The following is a 19939-nucleotide window of genomic DNA, read 5'->3' on the forward strand; positions in this document are numbered from 1 at the left end:
ATGACTAATTAAATTGGTCAAATTGACTAATTTAGATTTTCAGTGAGGAAGTTTTGCTTGACTATCGAATATAACAACGAAACACAGTAACACTCTCTTCCTGAAATTTTATTTGACTAAATGTGTCTTTTTAAAAAGGTCGGATTTGAACCTTGAAGTGCAACAAATGTCAATATTAACAAGTATAACAGTTATACGGAATGAAAAACAGTGTTAGTTGAATGAAACGATCCATAAAAAGAGATCCTATTTCATACATGTGCAACTAATTGTCAAAGATAAAAAGTTCTTATCTTTTAAACTTGTTAAGGTACATGCATGTACGCGCGGCTTTTAATTAGTGAAATCAGTTACTGAAGAGGGCTAATTTGAAACTTGAAATGCAGTAAAATGTCAGCTTTCACATGCAGAAACAATAGATATATTGAATTGAAAAACATTGTAAGTTGAATGTAATGATCCATACAGAAAAGATAGATCTCATTTTTAAGGTGCAGCATACATCTGCAATGCATTGTCAAAGATAAAATGTTCAAATCTTTTCAACCTTTAAAGATATATGCATGTACGTGTTCTATAATTACTGATATCGGCCAATATTATCTAATCAATTAAACTTTATGTGGAAAATCACTTTAGGTTTAATGAAATTAACCTACGTAAAAGCAAAAACAAATTTTTAAAAGAAGAATTGATTTCCATTGCCACGCAAGTTTAACGGAAACGTATCCGAAGTTTCATTTATATAATATATCGCGTGTACTTTCTGATAGTCTAAAAGGTGCAGCTACATAGATAATCATATATAAAAGTTTGAAACGATTAGTTTATGAGAATGAGTCGGTTCTTACTTCCTGATATTTCCCAACGAACAAATATATTCTTTCAAAAAAGGAATTATATCATCACCGCACTGAAATCTGCAGACAATAATAAAATTTGACACATCTGCAAACAATTAAAAAAATGACATATCGATAGACAACTAAAAATATGACACATCGATTAACAACCAAAATTATGACACACCGATAGACAATCCATAAGTAATACACATTCGATAAACAATCTAAATATAATTCACATTCGATAGACAATCCAAATATAATACACATTCGTTAGACAATCCAAAATTGTGACACATCGATAGACAATTCAAAAACATGACAGCGATAGGCATAATTAAATGACAAAACGATAGACAAAACTTTAACACTTAAAATAGCGACATACAAAACTAAAACATATGACAAAACAGTAGACAAAAATATATAACACGAAAAAGCGATAGCGACAAATGAAAACATGACATAGCGACAGACAAACCAAAACAAGACATATCGATAGACAGTTTCAAATCATGACACAGCGACAGGCAATGTAAAACATGACAGCGATAGACAAATCAATACATAACAAAAACATGACACAACGATAGACAATAAAAACCATGACAGAAAGATAGACATATCAAAAATTCGTAAGGGTTCCACGGAACCCAGTGTCTCGCCTACTTTTGCTGTTAATCGCAGACTCAACAAAAATGAGGAAAAACATCAATAAAAATTTCCCTCTCGATACTGTCTTTAGTTTGAAAGAAGCTTCCAAGTTTGGTAAAAAATCCAGGATAGTTTATGAATCTAATAAATGTTTTATAAACTTTAACTGCAGACTGTATGTAATGTTAACTGGAAGAAAAACTAAGTCCATTTATAAGTAAAATACAGAAAAAGTGATTTTTTTTTTTTACAAAATTTACTTCTGAATAATATCTTATAATCAGAAACAAGCTTTTGTCAAAGTTTGGTAGAAATCCAGGATAGTTTAAGAACATTATAAAGATTTTAAAAACTTAAACCACAGAGTGAATGTTTTATTTCTGGCAAAAAAACTAAGTCCATTTATAAGTAAAATACGGAAAAGTGGAAATTTATTTTTACGAAATTTTCTTCTTGATACTATCTTATGATCATAAACAAGCTTCTGTTCAAATTTGGTACAAATCAAGGATAGTTTATGAAAGTTATTAAAATTTTAAAAACTTTAACCACAGAGTGAATGTAATGTTTCCTCACAGAAAAACTAAGTCCACTTATAAGTAAAATACGGAAAAGCGGAAATTTATTTTTACAAAATTTTCTTCTTGATACTATCTTATGATCATAAACAAGCTTCTGTCCAAGTTTGGTACAAATCAAGGATAGTTTATGAAAGTTATTAAAATTTTAAAAACTTTAACCACAGAGTGAATGTAATGTTTCCTCGCAGAAAAACTAAGTCCATTTATAAGTAAAATACGGAAAAAATGGAATTTTATTTTTACAAAATTTACTTCTGGATACTTTCTTATGATCATAAACAAGCTGCTGTCCAAGTTTGGTAGAAATTCAGTATAGTTTAAGAAAGTTATTAAAATTTCAAAAACTTTAACCACAGAGTGAATATTTGTGGACGCCGCCGACGACGACGCCGACGACGACGGAATGTAGGATCGCTTAGTCTCGCTTTTTCGACTAAAGTCGAAGGCTCGACAAAAATGATTTTTTTTGTACATACTTTATCCAAAAACATATCCTTTTGATTCTTGCGTCGGTGTGGCAATATTACATTGACTTATATCATTTTGTTAGTTTATAGGAAGAGAATATTTAACACATTTGTTTTGACAGTACAAACTTATGAAAGTAATGTCTCGGCATCCTAAGGGTAAGCATTACCTAACTTCATGTATTTACCACCGTATCTAAGGTCAAGGTAAGCATTTGTAAATGAAAAAACGTGAATGAGCCAAATCCACGCATCATTTTTTTCTACAAAACATTGAAATAAATGCATTTAAAGTATTTTACAGTGGAGAAAAATTCGATTGTGTACTAACATTGCACAATGTCATACAAATGAATACATTGACTTGTGAAAGATTGATGAGCTGTTCTAAAACATGACTTAAACGATTATAAATTGCAAACCTTTTGACTTTTAAATTACTAAATATTTTATCGTTTAATTTGCCCATTTATCTGATCCGATTGTAAAATATCAGGATCCTTCGTGCAATTGAACATACATGACGAATTACAAAGTTCGAAAGAGTCAGTTAATCTCTTACTTAATTATATAATAGTCCCGGCATCAATTAATACAAGACTCAACTGTGCCGATTTAAACTTTTTTAATTGATAATGCATGACAGCCGGGAGTCGTGGAAATCTCATGATTTAATTTTCTATTTCGCTCGTTGTCTTCATAACATTTTAACCTTAATTTAGAAGACATTGTCGTTTTTTTTTTCAATCTAATTAAAATAAGTTGTTATCACTTGCTCCTCGATTTTTTATATGTCGCCGTGTGAGATCTTAATACACCCGATTGATAACCATGTCTAAGGTCAAATTTGCTGTAGCCAATTAACGATGCTGCTTCAGAGTCTTTGGTTATTTAATTGGCATAGACGTTATCGTGGTGTCTAGAGTTGTTCCGAATGTAAAATAACAAATATGGCAGCCTCCATGCAATGTTCTTTTCATGAACTAAATCATATAAAAGTATTAAATTAACACACTAACAAAATATTGAGATGGCATCGTGTCAATTAAATACACCGAGAAAGATATGTATGAGCTTAACATTCCAATATTAGTTTTTGCTCCGTCTTTAGACTATCTATGCCGAAATTTGGCAACACATCAATCAAAACATCTTCTACCCTGGGCGCTGCCATTTTTTTTTTGTGATACCGATAACGGTATGAGAGCCCTTTTTTGATTGGTTAATTGTGAATGCCTTTCAAGACGCTGATTGGTCGGTCAAAGTTCAGCAAATTTGACCTGAGACATGGTTATCAATCGGGTGGATTAAGATCTCACACGGCGACATATAAAAAAATCGAGGAGCAAGTGATGAGAACTTATTTTAATAAGATTGGTGTATTTTAAAGACTAAGAAGGCAACTGTATATGTAAGCCAATAATACTGTTTTGATTTGCGGGTGCATGGTCCAGTAACTTAAGATATGTATCGATTGCATATATTAAATCCTTTGTTAAATAGTCCTTTTCGGGTCCTCGAGGGTATCATCAGCCCAGTAACTTAGTCAGCACTTCTGCGTTGACATGAATCACAAATGTATCACTGATATACACACTTTAAATTCTTCGAAAAATAAGGAATAATCTATCTTAGCTTAATTTGGTAAAACCCTTTTCGGAATTGCCGGCCCTTAATTCTCGTACTGTATTTTGTTTTAGCGTTACTGATGGGTCTTTTGTAGACCAAACTCAATTATGGCGGACTAAACCATAAACCTGGTATCTTCCTTTTATTTTTTTTTTAAATAGAAACAGAAAATAACAACACGAGCTGTAAAGAAAAAAAAAAACGTTTGAAAAAAAAAATATACAAAGTATGAAGAGCTTTCATCCAGGCCTATGTATACAATTAATTTGAGTAGATATAGAAAATGATTTCTATAGGTCCATCTAGTTCTATGTTATCTTTTGAAGAAAAAACATTTAACTATTTTTCTTCTTTGTTCATCTACGAATTGTACTTTTATGTCATATTGAAGTTTCGTTCAATCGACTGATGCTTTTAATTTCAAAAAGATTTATTCATCGATTCAATTTCACTAGAATTTTACATTCTGTTTATTCTATTAATGAAAAGGTTTTTATATATATGCAATGTTTTCTGGCGGATGTGACGTCATGTATTATAGATTAAACCAAGTACACACAGTTTTCAATTTTTATATGATTTAGAGTTGTCCTTTTTTATTTATGTAATAAGGGTAACAATCTGACGATATTCATATCTTTGGATAGTTTCCTGATATATATGTAACTTCTCAGAAGAAATATAGAGAAATATGAAGTAAATTGTAAGATTTACTTATACGATCTTTATCAGCATGTAGAAAAAGGAGATTCACCAAGCCTTTAACCGGTTTCTTAGGTAGTACAATAACGTTATTCTATAGTTCCAGACAGTGTATGTACATGCACATATGTACCTATTGTGTTAATCCAGGAATTTTAAAATAACACTACCCCGCTTCATTCGTAACACACTATATATCAACTCTCATTGTTAGAGACCGTACGGTGACCTATAGTTGTTAATGTCTGTGTCATTTTGGTCTTTTGTGGATAGTTGTCTCATTGGCAATCATACCACATCTTTTTTTTATATTTCATTCGTGCAAACTTTACATCCCCTTTAACTCGTAACAAACTTTAAACCCCCTTTCATTGATAACACTAATCCCCTTTCATTCGTAACACACTACACATCCCTTTTCATTCGAAAATATTATACACTCCTTTCATTTATAATACAATGCAACGAGCGTTAGAAGTCTCAACAAAATTAGGTGCGTAAAACAAAGAGCAAAAATCAAATTTGACAGCAGAAAAATAAGAAAACTATAACAAATAGAGGCAAACCACCAGTTGATGTCGGTAAGAAAACAAATTTATGATGATCCATATTATTTTACGTTTGATATTTCAAAATGTAATCAATGTGCGATCTTTATTCTGTTTTTAGAACAGTGAAACAAAAATAAAGAATATAAAAGGCACTATATTGGCACAAATTGAAACTCATCGAGTCTGAAGTGCACCAAAGGACAAAATCTTATTCTTTAATTAATTTTGTAGGAAACTCATCGTGTCTGTGGAGCATCCATGATAACGTTTTACAGGTTTTTGATTAATCTTTATCGAGACACTCGATGAAATATGAAAATGGAAAATTGATATCATTTTGTTGTAATTTAAAAATCGCCTTTTTATATATACATGACTATATATCCATGTAGTTCAATGAAGAGGGAGATTATCCTTCAATTTAATTGTAAACTTAAATGTATATCACTTTCTGTTGTTATCTTTTCGTTTGGTGTGTTTGAGCTTTTGATTTTGCCTTTTGATTAGGGACTATCCTTTTTGAATTTTCCTCGGAGTTCAGTTTTTTGTGATTTTACTTTTCACATGTACTTTAATAAACACGTCTTTTTTTAAGTCATTTTCTTTTATATATTGAAATTGTTATATGTATTTTCTAGCGATACTATTGCGTATAAGTTGCAACTTAGGGCTCGTGTTAAATATGTACTCCTATTGTTTACAGATCGTAACATGATTCTTAGTTTACTTTTGAAGCCTGAAGTATAAACTCTGTTACAGATGCTTTTTTCGATACAGAGGATTTCCTACAAAGTTAAAGATACCGCATATGCAATACAGACCATACGATAATGTATAAAGCTATTTCGACAACGTTAAAAAACGTAAAACCAACAATAAATTAACAAATTTATATAAACACAAAGTATCTAGAAGGAAAACATAGATTTCTACAAAACGTCTGCGGAATCATAAAATAAAATAACCACGAAGCTTCCTTGTTTTAGTAATTAAAGGTATAACAAATACAAATTGAAAGTATAGCAGTCACGCAATTATCTATTTGTGAGCCTAAGTTATTCATTACACTTGGAGTTAAATACATTCATTACCACAAATATTGAGGAGATTTCCAACTACTCTAAATAGCAAAGAGACAGGAGATTCAACGCAAAATAAAATTACTAATTACAAAACCCTTTTAATCATAGCTTCTAAATTACATATAATGTACATGAGGCTAATTAAAGGGCATAATTCCTGTTTTAAGTATAAGTATACCAAAACATAAAACCGTGTGAAATCTATTAGAATATCTCAATAACTGTTGTGGAGGAAATAAAAAATAGAATTGTATTCCTTGCGCATTTTACATTTAATGTACTTTAATCAAATCAAAAACAAACGAAAACGTTATTAGCGCATTGAAAAACCCTCTCATAACGTAAAAAATTTTATGTTTGTATGTTATGATCTTTAAATCATAGAGCAAAAAAATTAATAATCAAAATTGCATTTTTTACTTAAATTTACTATAATGTACATGAGGCTAATTAAAGGGCATAATTCCTGTTTTAAGTATAAGTATACCAAAACTAAAACCGTGTGAAATCTATTAGAATATATCAATAAATGTTGTGGAGGAAATAAAAAAATAGAATTGTATTCATTGTGCATTTTACATTTAATGTACTTTAATCAAATCAAAAACAAATGAAAACGTTAAAATATCGCATTGCAAGACCGTCTCATAACGTAAACAATTTTATATTTGTATGTTATGATCTTTAAATCATAGAGCAAAAAAAATAAAAATTGCATTTTTTTACTTAAATTAACTGAAATTTAATGTTTTACACTTTCAGACACCGTTTTTTTTTTTATTGAGAAATGTAAATTGTGTAAACGTAAATCTCAAGCGCGAGAAGGTTTATCCATAATGTCATATGATTTACAAGTTCTTGCATAGATATATAAATGCAAAACCATAGTCTAGTTACTTTGATGACAACCAAATTTATAGGAAGATTGAAAAAGATTTATCATACACACCTGGGTCTAATAAAAGCAAACAATATAGGAATTACTAACTATAAAAAATGGTAGGACAAACCAGTATCTTAAGGCATCCAAATCCAAATAGTAAGTTTGGTCACATAAAACAAAAGATTTATCATACATACCAGGGTCTAATAAAAGTAAACCAGCAGTTTTAGGGATAACTAACTATAAAAGATGGTAGGACAAACCTGTATCTTAAGGCATCCAAATCCAAATAGTAAGTTTGGTCACATAAAACAAAAGCACGTAGGATATTACTAAAGGTTACAAGAGCGCAATTATTTGTTTACATTTTACCGGCAAGTTTTTTACCCCAAGATGGTACTCAGAATAGAATCCTATACGGCTTCTGATTGGTTGATACAGGATTGGAATTACATTTAATCGAAAGCTTATCCAATTAGGTTTAAAAATTGCCGAAAATCATATTCACATTTTACAAAGTATAGAAAATATCTTCAATTTCTGCACGTCGGAGCCATTAAAAATATGCCTTTTTCATTAAGCGAAAAAAGTAGACGAATTTTTTCAACTGCATTTTAAGTCAATTTGAGCCGCATGACCCTATATTTTTTTTTGGTTGTAATGCAACACTGGCATTTGTACTAACAGGAACTGCCACCCGATTTTCCCTAGTTTGTGTAGTCTTCGAGAAAAAAAATACGGAACACGTGTGGTACCCTATGGAAAATGCACAATAATTGCGCTCTTGTAACCTAAAATATGATGATTCGATTATTGTTCTTGTTAGTTATCGCGATATCCTAAAGTGTACGAAAGTCACCTTATGAATTGTAACATTCCTACATTATGTCTTGCAAGATATCATGTGCTTTAGTTTATATACTTCTGTGTTGTGTATTTTTATTTGAATCACTTATATCTTGTTTTTTCTTTTCAAATGACATCAATAAATTCATAGTTAAAGAGTTATTTCTTTTTTAATTACCAATTGGATTGCTATATTCTAATATTGATCTTGTCAAATTCTCCGCTTTTGAAAATGTTAAGAAGAAGACATATCACTTCCAAATTCAAAGTTCGTAGTCATTAATTCTATTACAAATCGTTTTTATTAGAAAAAACCTTTTTACACCATATCAAGGAAACAAACATATAGAAAAAGATAAATTATTATTTCTATTCTGTTTTGTTCTTCCTAGCATATTGCATTAGTAAATTCGATTGAATTAGAAGGCTCTAATCCTGAACGGTTTCTGTCAAACGGAAATAAAAATTCATTCCAAAACTAAAGGTATTGATTTTATTTGATAAGCTATAACCACGCAGAAACTGTAATCGGATTAGCTGGTTGAGGTGCCATCTACCAAATAACTTCACAGCATAAAATAATAAGTGTGCTTAGATTGGTTTTTAATGGCAAATAAACAACTACTAAGCTTTCAAACATATCTGAAAGCTTTTAGGAACAAAAAGTTTCAACATGTTTAAAATATAAATCAAAGAATGAGTTCTAAAAACGCTACAAAGCAATCAATGTATGAATTTAAATGTTTATTTTCCATTCGTATGAAAGTACACCAAACAAATTGATTGTGACAATTTATAATAAAACTCCCAGTAATGCTTTCATTAGGTGACATAAAGTTATATTCTCGTATAACAAATGCTTTGTTTTTTGTCGAAGCAGCTATTAAAAAAAATACGTTGAGCGAAAATGTGCTCTTTTTTTAAGTATATAAAAAAAAAAATCATTCCATTAGGAATGCATTTGTTTCATTATAATTTTTCTGCAAACTAAATTGTATAATCCTTTATGAATTTAGAATCAAAGTACTATAGAGGCCTACATTGTTGAAGATACCAGAAAAAACGACAACAAAACTATGCATTATATTCCTTAACTTCAACCTTAGGCAACCTTAGGTAATTCTTAAACAGATATCATGAAACACCAACCAATTTGACATTACAATTTAACACACCAAATTTACAGCTATCAACCAGAGCATTATATTTTTACTTCAAATTCCAATAAACTCACTCCATTCCACAACGGTGTAGTTAGTTTTTATTTTTAATGTACATATAGATCATCTGATATCCGAATTTAACATCATCGTCAAATGAATCCAGAAAGACGGAAAAGGTTGAAAAATAAACTAACTTAGGTTTGTTTGTTTGTTTGGTTGAATGAATGATTTTTGGTTGCTTTGCGCCGCCTCATCTTAAAACAAATTGAATGACAAGAAAAAAAGAACTAAAATAAATAATGCGCATTTTAGGTAGAAACATAATTTTAAAAATGAGGAAAACAATGAACTAACGTATGCGTATGTCTAAACTCTGCTCGAGTACAGGCATGACTGACCGAATTTGCTTTATTTCCAAATGCTGACAGCTAAATATATCTTGCTGAAAATACTAACTCTATAACAACTCTGATCTGGTACACAAATTAGTCTACACGTGTACCCGAACAGAGTTTGTCACAGAATGTAGATAAAAAGCAGCTCTGCTATGGGTGTAGAATAAATATAAATTGCAAATCCTCCTTGTAGTTCAGTTGATAAATATTGAACATATTAAAGGCAAAATAACAAAAATACCGAACTTGGAGGAGAATTCAAAACAGAAAGTCCATAACAATTTGCAAAATCAAAAGCCACTTCAAACGAATATATAACAACTGTCATATTCCTGACTTGGTACAGGCAAGTTGCCGAATTCGAGATTATAGAAAGATTGAAAGTTTTTCGATGGCCTTGTTCCATTGTATCGTTTTTCCTGCTTATATTGTGTCTTTTGTGGTATTTGCCTCCATGTGTGATTTGTGTATCGTGAACAACGAATAGACTCGAAAAAAACATGTTTTCAATTGTTAGAATGAAACATGTTGTGGCCATGAGCATGCGATCAGTGTGTTATAAGCACGTTTTTATCAAAAGCTGAAATGCGTATCTAAATACAAGAACCAAATTTCCCTTTAGAAATGAAAACAAACTATACATTGGTTTGTAAGAGATAGAAACTAAAATTTCATTCTTTCACTCTAAGGAAAAGAATCATTCAAGTAAAAAATGTGCAACCCTGTCGTGAGGAATATAAACTATGAGAAAAGATTAAGGGACTATAAAGCTTCTCAACTCATGTGAGCATATCTTGCAATGCGATGCAATCAGATCTTCATCTAAGCTTTATCTGTGTATGATAAAGTGAAACTACTGACAAGATAATAATGATATAAGCCATTGTGAACCCTCTCGTGAGGCATTTATCAATCCAAAGAAAAGTTAATTTTGCAATAAATTCAAACTATGGCCATTAGAGATATAACAGATAACTTTAATGGGGATTGATATTATCTTTGTAATAGGGCTTTTATTTGATTTGAATCTATATCACATTACAACGTGCAGCAATATTATATATCGACAGATCATATGGAGAGGGAATAAAAAAAGTCACTTTATTTAATACGTTGCTTTGATTTGATTTGCATCTCTATCACAGTACAACGTGCAGCCATATTTTATATGGACAGATCACATGGGGAAGGTATGTTTGACACGTTGCTTTGATTTGAATTGCATCTCTATTACAATACAATGTGCAACGGTATTATATATGGATAGATCACTAAGGGAAGGTATATTCATAACGTTGTCAATATGGGACGCCTCATATTAGTCTTTTTTCTAGTACAGAACAGTTTAATTTTATTTTATGCATGGAAAATGTAGCGATATGATCTTGAGGTTATGCCAGCGTTGTATGTGGTATCCTTTTTATGGTAAATTTTCATGCAATAACGTTTTATGCGTTTTACAGTATCATGGTGTTATTTATTATGCATGTTTTAATTGTTTCCTCCACTAGACAATCTCTGTCAATAACATCTGTAGATGATTAATTGATAAATACAAAAGAACGTGTACTTTTATTTCTGAGCAAAATACTTTAGGTCTACAATAGTCTGAAAATGTAAAAAATCAATTTCCGTCGTCGATGTCTAGCGAAACAATATTAAAAATTGACGAAATGCCCAAAATCAGTTTACTTGTCCCGTAGAAAGTGCATAATATTTTGGAATAGTTCACCTCATACAAAAACTGAAAACAGTAGACTTTATCCCCCTTATGCTTGAGAAGCATCAACTATTTCACAAGGTTTTGTTATTTGAAATACTATCGTGTTTAACTAAATGCAATAATAACCTTACTTTTCTATAGGTAAATACAATTTCAGAAAACTAATACAGCAAATTGGACGGATTTTTGATTTTTTTTCGCGGAAGGTAAAATTCTTTAATCAGAACTTAGAGTCATAACGAACAATTTTGCCGAGCTTTTCCGAAAAAAGATTATTTTTAAATGTTCAACTCAACCCTTTAAAATCAAAATCTGATTCAATCGATTAACAAAAGAAGGGTGAAAGGACCATTTTCCAGGACGCGGGATGCGTTTATTTTCATGAAAATTCGTGATTTGGCATTACTATTTTCTAAGTTAATATTCTAACTTCACTCCCCTACCCACTACATAGTTGCATAACGTAAAATAAAATTGCTCTTCAAATAATTTCCATGTACCAAAGGAATAAATACAGAAGTATAAGTTTATAAGATAAGACACCACACAAATAACTAGTCACAAGGATGTATAATATAATGTATACTCAGGTGACATCGTGAGTTGCCAGTTCTTCTTCCTCTTTCTACTATTTTGAATCTCTTTATTCCATATGCATAATCAAACACATAAAATTGCCATTAGGCTAAGAAGATGATGTAGACCTGTTGCAAAGAGTAATTAGTGGAAGATTTTCCTTTTGATATTTTGAATAAAGCATACAATCGTACAAACACTCATTATAGTGCCTGAAGAGGAAACAAAAATTCAAATGGAACTCTTCGAAGATCTTCATTTCATCTTTATAGATGATGCGCAAAAAATGCATCCCTGAACACATCTGTATCTTTGAAATAATTTGGACTGTTTGAATATCAATACAAAGATGAAGATTTTCACAGAGCATAGAGTATCAAATTTCACCATCTGCCCTGCAGTGGGTCCTGATATTAGAATGTGATTTGCGTATCTTTTTAATTAAGACCGTTACGACATCTGTTGGAAAATTCTCAAATATCACGTTGGATTAAATCACTAAGTCAGTTATAATTGGCACAAGCAGGAAGATATAAATTATGAAAATGAACGGCTTGTTTAATTATCTTAATATAGATCAATAAGACTGATGTTATGATAATATACAGTGATTATCTGGATAACAAAATATGAGTACAAGATACTGTGGAACATACTTCATATTATTGCATAACAATATAATATTTCCCACAGAAAGTAACCAAACGTTAGCGTGCAATTAATTCCAATATTGCACTAGTGCAATAAATCTTCAAATTCATGACGTTATCAACGACAAAATCTTAGGTTAATCCAATTTCTACTTTCAAATATTATATTGCTATACAATAAAAGGGTTATTGCATGATTATTGGGGAATATGGTCCCTCTTAGAACATATATTGCACTCTCAAGCTCGTGCGATATAAAATTCTACTCGGTACAATATTCCCCAATAATCATGCAATAACCCTATAATTCTGCCGATAATAACTGATAGGAAATAATTTATGTAATTTTTTTTGGACAGAATTTACTGAATGAATTTACTGATTGGACAAACAAAATCATATAGACGTTTGAACTTACAGAAGGGCAGGCAGAGACAAATTAGCAAATCGACACTGCAAAAAGGAGGAATCTAATTATGCCCTCAATAACTTTTTTTAACTATTGACCTTGAAAAAATGTCAAAAAAAGTGGAAGCAAATAAAAATAAAAAAATGTATTATCACAGTTTTAACAGAATAGGTACAAATATTACCTTGCAACAGACCACATGCGGAACCCTATAATGTTGTTCCAAGTTTACATACGCGAGAGATCGGAAAGTTTCACTTCTGGCCTCTTTCTACCGTGGCTTCTCAATCCCATAACTAAATTGAAACCCCTGTTTAGCACAAGTTTACTGACAAGTGAAAGAAGACAATATATTTCTATAACAAAAAGGTCGTACTGATTTGAAAATATGTAGTCTTACATTTATCAGAAGAATGACGTCATGAAATTGGTACACTTGAACTCAAATAATTTTCACTAATAATCGTTTGTGAAGTAGAAATGTATATTTTTTCTTCAAATACTTTTAATCTATAACATGTCCCTTTTCCATTCGTTTAAACTTTTGTATCGTTACAATTTAACATTTGCCGTGACATTCTTATAATTATCTTGATATCTTTGTTGGCTATCAATAAAATTACTTGCACAAGATTAAGCGAAATTAGATACTAGAATCAGACAGTTTATTCTCTCATTTTGTACAAAAAACGACTTTAAAAATCTTTTAAGACATGAAGAGTCTGTATTGGAAGCTCACTAAGGATGTTTTTTCCCTCGTTAATCATGATTAATATTTTCATGAATGACAACCGAAACAATACTGAAAAATATATGAGCCATAGAAAGCCAAACTGAGCTCTGTAGGCAATACAGTACACAATGATGTTGATTTCACGCATATCCGGGACATCTTTTTATTTCAAATAAATGCTTTATGGGTAACATTTTCGAGAGCATAATGTGTGATTGGTAAACAAGTCCCTTACAATGGATATCAAACAGACAACTAAATAAGAGGAACGTACTGGTACATTTTGTAACTGGTGGCCGAGTGGCATAAGCAGTCCAACTTCTGTATCAATTGCCCGTCAACGTCTGAGTTTGTTGGAATCCCGCACGTGGCAGGTGAGGACGGCTCCATATTTGATTGACTAGAATTAATTGTTTTCCTACCAAAGGTCGGTGGACATAGATGATTATCTTGACATACACTATTTAGACACATTATAATCAAATCAATGAGTGAAAGGTAAAGTGTAGCATGACGTCAAAACCACACGTCTCAAGTCTTTAAGAAAGAATAAAGAAAAACACTCATCAAAGGTAACAGGCTTAAAATTGTGTGCGCGTTTCTTCTTAAAAAAGAATCATAAGTGACGTTCAAAAACAGGAAAAGATGGCCAATAAAATACGAAACTGAAGAGCATGTAATACCAGCAAGTTCGAAAAAGGTTGTCAAATGCAAAAAATTCATTGGGTAGCAAATTTTTAGCTTTTTAAACATTTCAATTTTCGTAAACTTTAAGAACTATGAAATGAAAGTTGTCACAATTAGAAGTATTTGTTTGTTTGTTTGATTTATTCTAATTTTGTTTTTGTTATTAAAAAGTGAAATATGTACTGCTTCAGTATTAGTAGCTTGATTATTGACATTTATCATATATTTAGTACAAAATACAGCAATTTTGTATATCTAATAAAGGTTCTTTTTTCCAGTCTGTATCACCTACCCTGTATCGCATACCCCGTATCGCATACCCCGTATCGCATAGCAAAATCCGTATCGCATACCTGGCGTGACGTCATAATTAAAATGACGTCAACGTTCGACATATGACGTCCAGTTGCTGCATTTTCAGGCTTAGGGAAAAAATGATTTCTATTAAAAAAAAACGTCCTATCATTTCAACTAAAATCGATTTTTTTCCAAATAATTATTACCCAGTAACTTGACGAGCGATTTGTATTTAAAATAGTACAATAAGATGTAGAAATATCTGAAGTTTTATTGTTTATTTGGTCATAATTTATGTGAAGTTTGTTTCTGCACAAATGCATTTTTTTACAATTTTAATTTGGTTTTAAAAAATATATGATAAACAGAATAATACATAGCAAAATCCGTATCACACGCCGTATCACCCTCGACCAATATCATCCCTCGGGCCTAAAGGCCCTCGTGCTGATATTGGTATCTCGGGATGATACGGCATATGATACGGATATTGCCATGTATTATTCTCTATCAAATCACCTATCAGACATTGTACCTGATCGATTACGTGATCCCTTATACTTGTATCTACACTCTTTAAAACATGTATACGGTTTTTTTTATGAATTCTTGGATAGCTTTCAATTTTTTTCTTCCGATAAAAATGATTTGTTCAGTTCTCAGGTTGAAAGACGAATTATTTGAACAGATATATTTTATAAAGAACAAGATTTATTTCCTATGTTTTGCATGAGTGTTGTGTTAATTAACCCTCGTTTTCAGCTATACTAGTAACTTACAGAGATTAGTTACACATCAAAAACGATTATGTATAAACGCTAAGTGTTATCAAGTTTCATGGAAAAAACACAAAGTGTAAAATAATCTATAATACATCTGTTCAATAACCGGACGCGCAAAATTATATATAATTTGTACAAAGACCCACCTGAAAATTAATGGCTTAAGTAAGTGCAGATGAGAGAGTGTTTTTTATTCATTGGAACGAACACTTTCATTAAGAAGTATCAAATATTAAAGGGCTTCTATTAAATAAATATTTTAATTGACTGCCTGCAAACCAAACATTCTATTAGCACTAGCTAAAAGGAGAATGTTGTCCCTGCTAATGGAACACTTCATTCCTCGTTTTTCTCCTCGCCTTCATGTGTCGGAAATGTGTTTCAGACTTCATAATCGTGTTTCTAGACTAGAAAACAATCATGAAGTCGATAAATCGAGATATGATAAAAGCTTTTATACTTCTTTATATTAGATGAGGGTACATTGACAAAGTCATTCGATATTATTGATGGAATGTTGATATTTTTTGACTAAGCTCATCCGTTCAATGATGTATAATGCTTATAGAATGTTTCATGTATTTGTATTTATTCACCTATGTATTGCATTGTCTACATGGTCAATGCCCCATCGTATACAAAATACAAGTATGCGGTATGGTAGCTATGACGAAACTATCAATAAAGACAATAGATCGAAGATGGTATTACAGGTCATCGTACGTATTTACTTATACGATTTTGTATGCTAGTTATGTTATTTCCTATTTTTTTAATTGTTGTTTTTATCAAAATTACTTCCTTTGTACAACAAAATGCTTAAGCTATATATATTTCTTACATGGCCAAATATAGTCAACAAAGTTTAATACAAATTTTTGTAACACATTAGAACAATTTGAGGACTTGGGGTGTTTATTGCATGTTTGTACAATAATTAGATTAAAAAGTATATATTCTTAAATCTTGACTTAAACTGTTCCTGAAATAGATCTAGGGTAGATCTGTCAGAAACAATTTTGAGGGAGAAAAAATCACACTTTTACCATCCTCTCCAACAACAAAAATAGAAAGCAGAAATCAGGTAGCAATATTCGGAGGTCATGTACTACATTTTATTTAACTACAAACATTTTCTTTAGGTGATAATCCCAATTAATTTTTGTCATTTCAACACAAAATATATGTCCAATATTAATCAATCACCGATCGAATATTTAGATCTTTTAGGAATGACGATATTATACAGAACATTCGAAACAACCTCATGTCAAAAGCTTTGTAATTGCTGTGTTTTTATCTTGCAACATAGAAATCTTAATCTGTTGCGTATTTTACTTATAAAAAATATCAAAGATACATGACTTATAGTTTTGTACGCCAGACGCGCGTTTCGTCTACAAAAGAATCATCTGATTCAGAAAGATTTCGATCAAAATAGTTAAAATGCCAAATGAAGAACGAAGTTGAAGAGTATTGATGGTTCCAAGTTTCGAAAGTTCCATCAAATCAGGAAAGATATATCCTATCAAATGTTCTCAAGTTTTCATTTTCAATACGAATATACTTATATATAAGTTATTAAAATATCTGCTATTTTGTTATACACTTTTGACAAATGTCGCAATTTGCTGATACATTTTTTTCACGTTATAAAAGTGTCTTGATGACAAGGCAATGATAACTATAAATGTTGGGGCTACAAACCGTATGATTTTTAATCAATGTAAGTTAAACCTTAAAAATAACTAATATAAAAAATAATAGGTTTTATAGATGTAACATACCACCTGTGACTGATATTAACAAATATAAATATGTAATTGAAAATATAAATAAGATATATAAAAATCAGCTAATATGAATAGATAGTTGACACGGCAGAAAATGTGTTTATTTTGATCAATTCATATTTCTGACCTCGGATGATTTTTGCAACACACATTTAAGAACTTAAAAAAAAAAAAATTAAAAAAAATTATTTAAAGACATTCGGCTCTTAAGAAATGAATTTTTCATTTAACCGATTGAACGTTTTAAAATGACAGTACTCGCCTTTTTAGTTATAAATCTTGATAATATGACATTCGACTCTTTTATTTAAAATGTATTTTCATTATTGAACCAATGGAGCATTTTAAAATGTCAGCACTCGCCATTTTAGTTATAAATCTTGATTATACGACGTTTTGATGTGTAAGAAACCACCTTAAAAATTAAAAGAAAACATTGATTACATTATTGATTGCACTAACAGCAATATTTTCTTAAATTCATTGAACGAACCTAATAATACAAGACTTTTCTCCATCATAATATTACAATAATCAGTGGTTGTTCAGATATTAAATATGACAGGTACTGTTTCATTTTCCTCCGTTTAACTAAGTCAAACTATTAATTCCAGTTATGTTAAATTCACCTTGTAGTGTAAGTTTCTACCTAGATTTTGGTTGATAATTTTACCATCTGTTATTTAAAAGATTTAGCAATGATTCGGAACATGGTAATTCAAACATAATTTAAATCTACTTTGATGCCAAAAAACATGATAATTCGATACAGTTATGTTATTGTTCAAGAAGTTTTGTATGAAATATGCATAATCTAGAAATTGCATTTTCTCTGTTTCGTTTTTCTATTTTTTTAAGTGAAGGATAAAAAGTTTCTTTTGTTATTTTTCATGTTATGCATTGTTTATATATTCTATTATTGTTTGTAAGAATCAGTAAAAATAAGAAAACAAATTAAACTCTGCAGTTATTAGTAGTTTGTGTACAATTACTATGTGCAAGTATGAAAAAAAATGATAAGGGAACTTTTCCATCTATTATAAATAATGATTACCGATGAAATCATGCTTCAGAAGTGATCTTTGGTCAAACAAAATGATGTTAGTAATTGTATATCAATCGTAATAACATTGTTTCGATTGAAAGTGTAACAATTACTCTATTTTGTTTTCTTTTTCAAAATACAGATCTAGTTGTGTTAAATAAAAGAAAAAAAATAATACAAAAAAATATTTTACGAATTAGCGGTATTCCTATTATTTTATATCACTTCGTAATTCTTTTAATATGTATTATTGTCGCATATGATTATTACAATTAATTCTGTAATATGTTCTTTTTCAGATAATTCAATGCCAACATATAATCAATCAAACGAAAGAAAGAAAACTTACCTGTCATAAAATATAACTTTTAACGTCTCTTATCTTTCTTTTTCTATCACTGTTATCAGTATTATTACTTTAATCCCGGTACATTATAACATGTTCGCTAACATTGATCAGTTACCGGTGTGACAGTCGCTATATACAAAATCTATTGAATGCTCTGCTGTGTGAGGCGCTGTTATCGATCAGTTATTCAGCCTGTCGGCCGAAGCGTACCGTTACACTGCAATGAAAAAGTTTCCATAACTAATAAACTACCAGAATCTTTTGAAGTCAGTATATATTATGTTGCGTAGGATGAAGTTGTTGTTTGGTAGCTTCTCTCTGCTTAAGGATTTAACATTTGTTATTAGAGCGGATTATAGTTTTACATGGCGCTCCGTATAATGGAGTGACATTCTGTATGAGATAATTATCTGGTATATGCATGTACGTCTTGCTTGAAGCTTTAATAATAATGTAAAGTTCTTCCATACAATAAACAAACATACTTTAATTTATTATGCTATCGACCACAGTCTGCAATTTCAATGCGATTTTTTTTTAAATGAAATTAAAAAAAATATGTGAATTGAAATGACGGAGAAAGTGAGACAATTAAAATCTAGATTATCAGGTTTTTGATCCGATAATGTTAAGATTTAAATTATCTGATAATAGATTTTGATGGAAAACTATTGATTTTTACAATATTTCTTTGTTAAATATATTCAGTCGGAAATACCTTGAAATAAATTGAAACAATTTGAAAAATAAGTCTTAACATATATATAATCTCAACGTCAAATACAAAATACTATATATAATGCATTAGAAAGGGCAAAGTTTTTACTATTATAAATGAACTTTGCTTTCAGTAGAATCAATGATCAGTAGGAAGACTATCACAATTGTTCCATACCAGCACAATTGTTCCATACTTTAAAATGGAAAACTCTTTTAAAAAACAATTGACATGTTACCTTTACTATACAATTAGGGCGATGTAAGTAGTTATTATACATATGTTCAGCTGTTAGCATATATATGCACACTGTTGGTGTCAATAGTTCATAAAGAGCAAAATAAGTTTTAGAGATAAAGTTAAAGATTTGACACGTTAA

The 19939-nt window shown here is 30.5% G+C and overlaps 1 protein-coding gene across 2 annotated transcripts in view; it reads right to left on the reverse strand.

Annotated features, from left to right (window-relative positions):
* Window positions 1-19213, reverse strand: part of LOC143080330 (sex peptide receptor-like) — a 69088-nt gene extending 49875 nt beyond the window's left edge. For both annotated transcript variants that reach the window (XM_076256126.1, XM_076256124.1), the window contains exon 1: window positions 18843-19213. The gene's annotated coding sequence lies outside the window, so the exon portion shown is untranslated. The remainder of the gene's footprint in view (window positions 1-18842) is intronic.
* Between the last annotated feature and the right edge of the window lie 726 nt (window positions 19214-19939).

The sequence above is a fragment of the Mytilus galloprovincialis genome, chromosome 6 (assembly GCF_965363235.1).
Source record: "Mytilus galloprovincialis chromosome 6, xbMytGall1.hap1.1, whole genome shotgun sequence".
NCBI lineage: Eukaryota > Metazoa > Mollusca > Bivalvia > Mytilida > Mytilidae > Mytilus > Mytilus galloprovincialis.